Consider the following 9,540-nt stretch of genomic DNA (forward strand, 5'->3'; position numbering starts at 1 on the left):
GTTTGCAAAAAAAACTTCAGCTGACATGCGCTCTAAGACGGTGGCTCCCAATCTTTTGTGACCCATGATCCCTCTTCTGTGTTCACAAAAAATACGAACTTCTGGTCAGTTCATGGCCATGTGTGACCCATTTCTGGTTCGAATTCATCTGCAGTAACGGACTTTTTGCACCAGTGTCAAAAATCAAGCCAAAGCATCATTTGTCAAAATGCATATGATCTAAATCTGTAGAAGGCCATTCTCCGTAGCACTATCACAGAGACCAGATACTTGTTTGCTTATCTTTTGTCAGTGACATTACAGCAATGCTTGTGCATAGCCACAATTAGGACATTTTAGTAAAACAAAATATTTTGATTGGTTTAAGACATTCAGCATTCCCCAATCAAATCATACAACTCAGAAGCATCTCTGCAAATTCCTGGGTCTATTACAGAGCTCTAAAATAAACCTACGTACCCAAACAGCGATTAAATACAATGTGTGCACTGTGAAACCAGTGGAAATCATCAAGATATTTTATAGGAGTGCCAAGTACTAATAATTATTTACTCTAAATAAGTGACTGCAACTGGTTTCTCATTACCTTAATTCTCATTGCTGCCAAACTCCACTAAAAAAGCACAACCTACTCTTAAGAGACCCTGCAAGAGTTACGTTCTAGGATTTTGTTTGAGGTCTTGAAATTCACATTCAGTCACAAAACTAACATGTTCTTTGTAGGGCTGTCAATTAATCATGGTTAACACACACAATTAATGTGTTAATTGTTCGTGTTAAAAAAAAACAAACCCCCACACAAAATGAACGCATTAAATTGCACACATGGTTTTGGAACCTGAGCCCGCGCTCTGCTCCACTGCCATCACTGCCACCTCTGGGCCACCCCGCAGTGCAGCAGCACCAGCACAGAGGGCTGCAGGGCAGCCTGGGTAAGAGCTCCAGGTGATTGCAGCACAGGGGCCTGGGGAAGAGGCATGCAAGACACAGATGAGCAGCCACGGGCTCCAGGAGGCCAGGAACACAGCCCAGCAGCGTGTGGAGCAGCGCCCAGCCACCAAATCTGTGAAGGGGAAAGGGCATGGGGGAGGAAAGGGGGGGTGCAGATTGAGGCCCCCCCCACAGTGAGGAAGTGAGTGGTGCTGGAGCAAGTTGTAGGATGGAGCTGCAGGCAGCTCATCCAGGGGCATGGGGCAGGCCACTCCTTCTGCTGTGAGCACCCTGGGGAGGTATGGTGGGGGCATGTGCCCCCCAGATGTGTGTGCAGGGCAGAGGCAGGCAGCCACTGTGTCCTGGGCTCTGCGCCCTGCCACCAGTGCCCCGAGAGCCACGCAACACCATGTTGTGCCTCCTGCTGCTGGGCAGACAGGGGACATGGCACAGCTAGTGCGCGGCTCCTGGGGCAAAGGCAGTGGAGCGCAGAGCCCCAGCCCGCAGCAGCAGGATACCTCTGCCCCATGCACAAATCCAGGGGATATGTGCTCCCCCCATGCCACCCCTGGGGTGCATGAAGAGGTGGGAGCAGTCTCCCCATGCCCCTGGACGAGCTGCCCACAGCTCCATCCCATGACTCACCCTGGCCCCAGAGCCCATTCACCCCAGCCCCTGCCCCACTTCCTTCCTCACCATGGGGGCTTCAACCTGCACCTCCTGCCCCTGCCTCCCACACACTTACTTGCTGGGCAGTGTTTCTGTCTGCCCCTCACTCCCAAGCCACAGCCCCCCAGCCCTGCTGCTGCCCCTCACTCCTAACCCACAGTACCCCACATCCACAGAACCTCCCTCCCCAGGCTCCACCCTGCACACGCACACGTGCACACACACACACAGCTCCCCACCCCTTCACAAAGTACCCTCCCACATGCCCACCTCCCAACCATACAAAGTACCTGCACAATTCTGCATAATTTGAGTTTTTCTGCACATAATTTTGAGGTTTTAACTGTGCAATTAAAATTTGACAATCAGCTGACTGCCAGTCCCAACAGCAGCGAACATCAGGTCCTCCTTGTGCAGGGCTGCAGCACCTGACTTTCAACTTAACAGTGCATGGCATGTGTATGTGTATGTGTGTGTGGGGGGGGGGGGGCGGCAGCAGGATAATAACCCCAGAGTCCCCCTGCACTAGCAAGTAGTAAGGAGCAATTGGGATCTGATCCCCGATCCCAAAATCCAGCCTGTGGCATGGCAAGAGGCACAACTCTTGGGATCAAGGATCAGAGCTCATTGTGCCATTAAACGAACATGCGCCAGGGACCACAGTAATATGACTGAGTCTTTCTGTACCTGCTTTGACCTTGACCACCACCAATTTCAGTGCAACTCCTGGCTACTGCAATGTCAGAATGGTCATCCTCCACACCTCAACACTAAGGCAACTTGGAGGGGATCAGAAACAACCCCTTGAGAGCAACTGGAATTGAACAGAAGTTAGTGAACTGCATAATGCACTAACATGACATGTTCTTTTCCCTCTCCCTGTCTGAGCTAGTTACAAGTCTCCTTACTTGTGATTAACCAATTATAGTTTTGCAACCCAACCTGAACATTATGAAAATACAGATAATGCAACTAGATCCATATTCAAGAAGGAAAAAAAAGACCTCATTTTCTGCTTAACTGAAAATTGTAACAAGGCCTTTGTGGCTACAGCAGCTATCTAGCTACCCAAAGCAGCAATGAATCCAACAGACACCCCTGATAGAAGGTGCAGTCATAACCACTGACAATTGCTCAGTATATTTTTTTCCCTCTCCCTAATGATTCCAGGTCTGACCGCTAAAAGTAGAAATGGTCACAAATATTAGTAAGGAGCAGATGTTGCTGAATTCTGCTCACTGTTCTGTTCAATCTTGTAGGAGGACTAGACTGCTGTTGTAGCTGTGGTGGTCCAGGAAATATGGGAGAGCATCATGTTCACCAAGAGCTTAGAGCTCAAGTACCTGTTCATTATTAACTACACCAAAGAGCCACACATAGGGTGACAAAATCCCCCATACAAAAGAGGCTGAAACATTCATAACTGCTCCTACTAATGAAGTGGGATTTGGTATATATTTTTCATATACCCTTCCAAGAACACTTTTCCATCCAAAACACTTATGTCTGCAGCTCTGAACAGGTCTTCAGTGTAGGTATTGTCACTGCGACGTATGAGCCCGTCTCACTTTTTTTAGGGCTTGTGTGGCTAGTTGTCTCTCTCAAGTATACAGTTAGCAATCCACTGGCCACCTCCCTAGCCACCTCCACCCCGTCGATTTGCACAAGCGAACTGAAAATCCACATCATTCTTTGTTAAGGTCACAGACATATTAACAGTGCGCGACCCAATTTACCTCTCTCACCATGGGCTAAGCTACTGAAGCTTAGCTTCCATTTGCTGCAAAGCAAAAACATGCATACAAGCAGCCAAGACCGTGCCTGTCTCTTTTACCATGTAGTTAATGGTTTGTATGTTCATATGATAAAGTAACTTCATGTGTAAACTTCCATTTTTTCCTTTTTCCTCAACTAAGTTAAATCACTTCTGGATAACTGAAAAAAATATGATGGGATGCAAGTGTGTAAGTAATGTACTACCTTTCAAGGCCTGTGAAATATAGACATGTCCCTGTTTCTTAGTACACCCTGACTTTATAAAATGTTACAATACTGGTACATTATTAAATAGATGCATGCATTCATTGCCAAAGTTATGGGGAACAGAAATACTGCTTTAACAGATACAAAGTCTAGGGACATTAAGCAAATTTATTTGAATCCCAAACAGACTTAGGTTCTTCTCATCTCCAGTACGGTTGGCACTCTTGTTAGCTTTAAAAGCCATACAGATGACTGAAAACAGCATCTACTGCTTCCAGATATTAACGGACTACTTTTTCTCATATCATAAACCAGATGTTTTTCCAGAATCATGCATAAGCGACGGCTCTTTCCATTGCTATAGTGAGGTCCCCCTTCCTACAGGTCTCACCAAGGAGTTGAAAAGTGAGCAGGTGCTCCTTAGTCTGCACTTCACCACACTTGCATATATTTGTGTCATTAGAATAGCCCCATTTGATCTTGTTTCTGATCTTCCAGTTTGTGTGCGCAGGCAATGCAGGCATTGCCATGTTGGCCAGCCTAGATCAGCTCCTCTGGAAAGGTCCGCCTCGGGTTTCAGGTCCATTTCAGAGCACCTGATTGTGCATAATCTTTACTTCCATAGCCTCAGTTGCACCCTGCCAGCCATTGTGTCCAATGGTACAGCACTGATCACAAGACTCTGTTGCATTTTAAACCATTTAGTTACTTCTGTGAGACCACAGAGTGGGTGCCTGGATCCATCTGTTGTGATCTTTCTTTCTGGACTGCTAATCATACTTTGTAATAGCTTGTTGACAGATTTCCCTCTACGATCTGGAAGGTTCAAAACTACAGCCGATTCAAACCCATTCCCTGTGCCAAAGAAAAAGTACATGTTATATACTCAGGTATCCCCTGCTGACGGTGGTCAGAGACACAAACGGTAATCCTGCATGCCTAGATCCTAGTAAAATACCCAACTTGTCTCCACTTCTTTTGTCCATGTCACCTTCATTACACAAGCAAGCACCAAGGTGAATAACCTCCAGACAAACAGGGTCAGAAGGTGAATGGTTCTACCTTACCTAAAGGACTCAAGCACATGTGCAATGCTTAAATCTGGAAACAACTCAAATGACAAGAAATTAATAATTGTGGTGTTGACATTCTTGGTACGAGTGACCAGAGACAACCAGGGGCAGACTGCATCAAATGGAACCAGAAAATCATGACCTACTCAGATACCCAGCACGATGGGGAGAAGGAGCTGCCCTGATAAGATTAAGTGGCACAGCACAAAAAGCCATACAAGATTAGGAGCTGGTAACAGCTGAGTAAGTGCAAGCTTCCAAATATTATGCATGAAGATGGCAATCATTCAGTGTTTCACCCCAACAAATAAGTGCAATGAATGAGTGCAAGGAATGCTTCATCCCTACAAGTGAGAGCAGTGAAAACTTCAGTAAGTATGACAAAAGCTCATTATGGAATCCCATTTGCAATCTAATCGCTGCTTTCAGTTTAGAAGCTCCACTTCCTGCAGTCCCTTCACAGAATCTCACGAAGCAAACTGCTGGTTTCGAAAGCTTATGTGATATGTCTCTGATTTAGTGGTCTATAAGACAACTCTATCCTGCCTTCTTTCTGGAGTTGACACTAACACAGCAAACTACCTCTCTTTCCTCACTGTGTCACTGCTTGCATATTCATATCACCAATGATGATCATGGACTGAGCAATGCCATTGACACACTCAGAACTGATTTACATGATAGAAACTGAGAACAGCTCATGGAGTTTTGCCAGGGAACCCCATCACCTCCAAAATAAATTCTTTCAGCTACCAACAGAAGGAAAAAATTAAATTATTTTTGCACTAAGTTGTTTTTTTACCCCTTTGGGACACTCAGGCATAAGCAGGCAACAAGCATCATTTATATATCACCAATTCCTCCAGACATAAGAAAACCTAAAGAAAAATGGAGCTTGAACTTAAAGCTGTCAAACATATTATATTGTCCATCTTCACGGACTTGGATTCCATCTATAAGGTAGAAAATGCTTAGGGGACCTTAAGAAAGATATAAGTTGAGACACCCAAGAATATACTGGGATTTTCAGAGGAGGAAGAGAGCATGTGAAGAAGGAAATAGACAAAACTGAACCACCTCAATGCTACCGAGCACAAGAAAATTATCTGTTTAGTTATATCATTTTCATCTGTTAAACTGGTAACGCTATCAAAAAAGGAAAGAAAAATAAGCACATATGGATGAGCAGGCACAGGAAGTAGAGGTGGCAGCCAAAAAAGTGGATCTGAGAATTCCTAATCAAAACCACAAAAAGGCTAGCAGGCAACTTCAATCACAGTTGCATTGGGTCCGTAAAATATAAACACGGAAATACTCTCACCATCCCTAAAGAACAAATAAAAAGATTTTATAATGAAAGCAGTTAACCCATAATGAAAACGGGCTCTTACTTGAAACAAAATTCAACTTTGACACTATACACAAGATAGAAGAATATGACATTAGTTGTGAAGAAATCATCTTGGGGAACTGTTCAAAATAAATGTTGAAGGCGTGCTGAAAAATATGCTACAGCTCTTCAGAGAATGGGTGATTGAATCAACCTTGGCAGAATGGTGAAAGGGAATTATGAAGTTACTTAAGAAAGGGTAAATGTAAAGTGACCATAATTGGAATCATCACCCTGTTACCAATCCAGGGAAACTTTTCTGCATGATTATCCTGAACAGAACCCACAATACCCTCAACATTTCAAGAAGCAGTAGTTGGTTCAAGCAGCAGCAGTCACCCCCATATCATGTTTTAAGCTATATACTATAACTATACAAAGCAAAGAATGCAACACATCTTAAATTTTTTGAATTCCCTGAAAGCCTTTTACAGTATAAACAGAGGGACTATGTAGCACATACTGGAAATCTATGCATCCCCTTTTAAAATTATTCAGAACTTCGCAAATCTTTATTAAGATCCAAAACATGCTGTGATATCTAGTTAGGAATTAACCAACAGGTTTGATATTACCCCTGGACTTTGACAAAAGGGAAGTTCTCTCCCCTTTGTTGTTTAGGGTCACAATTGAATCTGCTGCATGTAATACATGTGGTATAAAAACTGGAATGCAAAGCACTACTGTTTAGCCACAGAACAGTCCAGTTATCCAGTGATAATATTTATGCCCTGAATATACTGGAAAAAACACAGCAAAGAGACTGGTAGCCTAGTCAGAACTGCAGAACAAATAGGTGTTGCTGTCAAAAAGTCAAAGCAGGTCTGAAGAAGACCGAAGGGGAGAATTTAACAGCATCCTTCAACTACCTGAAGGGCGGTTGCAAACAGGGCAGAGCTAGACTGTTTTCAGTAGCGGAAGATGACAGAACAAGGCGCAATGGTTTCAAGTTGCAGCAAGACAAGTTGAGGCTAGATATTGGGAAAAACCTTTCTCCAAGAGGGTATTAAAGCACTGGAACTGGTTGGACCATTGTACTCAATGCGTAATCAATGGCTCAATGCCTAGCTGGAAGGAAGTATCAAGTGGGGTTCCCCAAGCATCTGTCCTGGGTCAAGTATTGTTTAATATCTTCATTAATGACTTGGACCATGGGACTGAGTGCACACTTAGCAAATCTGCAAACATCACCAAGTTGGGTGGGGTTGCAGACATTCTGTAGGGTAGGGCTAGGTTCCAGAACAACCTGGATAGACTTGAGAAATGGTCTGCAGTCAACCAGATGAGATGCCACAAGAATGAGTGCAGTCTTGCAATTAGGATGGAATAACTGCATGCTCAAATACAGACAGGGGAATGAGTAGTGAGGCTGCAATACTGAAGAGAAGGACCTGGGGATTACAGCAGATTCTAAACCAAGTGAGCTGACACCATGATTTTGCTGAAAAGAAAGAAAGGGGAAAAAAGCTAACCTCAGACTGGGTTGTATTAACAGGAGTCTCACTTGCATATCAAGGGAAGTGATTCTTCCATTCTATTCAGTGCTGGTGAGGCCTCACCTAGGGTACTGTGTCCAGTTTTGGGCCCCACACTTCAAGAAGTATGTAGATAGTTTAGAAAGAGTCCAGCACAGAGAAACAATCATCATTAGGTGCCTCAGAGGCAACACTTATGAGGAAAGGTTGAAAGAACTAAGGTTATTTAGTTTGGAGAAGAGAAGACTGACAGGGGACTTGATAACAGTCTGCAAATAGCTAAAGGGCAATTACAGAGGATGGAAATGGGCTTTTTCTCTCCATGACAATACAAGACAGAACCAGGAGCAATGGCCTCAAGCTCCAGTTGGAGAAATTCGGGTTGGAGATCAGGAGGAACTTTCTGACTATGAGGTTGGACAAACACTGGAACAGGCTACCTAGAGAAATTGTGGAATCTCCATCTCTGGAAAGTTTTAAGAGAAGGCTGGACTGACACTTGGTTTGGGATGGGGTAGTCAGGGATGATCCTACCTTGAATAGGGGCTAGACTGGCTAACCTTGCGAGGTCCCTTCCAGTCCTACTTTCCTATGCTCCTATGAAGGTCAAAGCAATTCTGTTTGATCCAATTGTTCTTGGAACTGCGCTAGCAAGTTTATTACCTGCATGCTAGGTAGGTCACCGACTGTGGTCACTGACTGCACCTCTAGTACTTTAACTCAAACAGGTTCGGCAAGCTTTTCTAAAACTCACCCCAGAAGTCTATCAGCAGCTGTGCTCTTTTTGTTATGAATCTTTTTGTAGCAGTACACTAAGCACAGTCCTGCACGGTTAGAAACAAGGAACAGCAACAAATCTACCCAAAGAAAATTAAACCGCTTTCAGCATGGATAACTTCCCTGGATATTCCGAAGTAAAGGGATGAGATAACGATCAATATTTTTTAGTCTATGTCCCCTCCCAGATTGCAATAGCTGTGCAAATACTACAAAAGTCAGGAGGTGGACTTACTGTGGCCACACTTAGAGAAAGCAAACAGGCTCCCTAACAAGCCCTGTTTGGTAGTTCAATCACCTCTAGAGATCAGTAATATGAACAAGTTAAAAACTGGCCCAGGACAGGACTGGCTGGCAATGCATGACTTCTTCCTCATGCACCTAATGGTGGGAGAAGTTAAAATGGATGGCCTTGCCTCACCTCCTGAGCCCAAGTGGGTCTTTATAGGACCTCTGGCAGAAATGATTAAATGGAAAATAAAAATCAGTTGGCCACATCTTGTACAATGGCTTCAACACAGCAAAGGCAGCCTCACATTCTAAATAATGGTTTTTCTAACTTCCCCAGGTGGACTGACAGGAATTCATCTTTCTTTTCTAGGATAAAAGTTAATCAATTAAAGTGGTTATTCTTCTGGCTCCATTCCCCTTCATGTATGCCTCTTAGCGTGACGTCAGGCAGAAGACTGAAACTAAACTCGTTCAGAGGCACAAGCCCTCAAAGCCAATAACCTACATTGCTATGAAAGGATGAGCAGAAAGACAGAGTTTTATAGAAAAGGGAAAGGGACATGGAAGGGATGCTGCTAATTTATACAGGCATAATATTGTATTATGTCCCAACTCTTAAAGAAGTTGTCAGTTTTTCCAAAGTTATCAATTTTTCCAAAGATTGTTCAGCACCTATGAATATTGCAGTCACAAGTTTGTTTGTACAAAAGTGGATCTGAATACTCAATCTCATTGCAATGTCACATACTTTTAAAAAGCACAATAAATTTCTCATTCTTCCCGCCACCATTCAAAATATCACCTGGACGAGGGAGAAGAGATTGATGTCATATATCTTGACTTCAGAAAAACTTTTGATCTGGTATCCCACGATCACCTCTTGGCCAAACTGGCCAGTTGTGGCCTTGGCTCCACCACGATCCGCTGGCTGGGAAACTGGCTCCGTGGTCGGACCCAGAGGGTTGTGATTGATGGCAGTCACTCATCGTGGTGCCCTGTGACCAGTGGGGTC

The 9,540-nt window shown here is 44.1% G+C and overlaps 1 protein-coding gene across 2 annotated transcripts in view; it reads right to left on the minus strand.

Annotated features, from left to right (window-relative positions):
- FAF1 (Fas associated factor 1) overlaps positions 1-9,540 on the minus strand; it is a 297,443-nt gene that overhangs the window by 274,511 nt on the left and 13,392 nt on the right. The gene's annotated exons all lie outside the window — the stretch shown is intronic.

This window comes from Crocodylus porosus, unplaced genomic scaffold, assembly GCF_001723895.1.
Source record: "Crocodylus porosus isolate Cpor-Errol unplaced genomic scaffold, CroPor_comp1, whole genome shotgun sequence".
Taxonomy (NCBI): Eukaryota; Metazoa; Chordata; order Crocodylia; family Crocodylidae; genus Crocodylus; species Crocodylus porosus.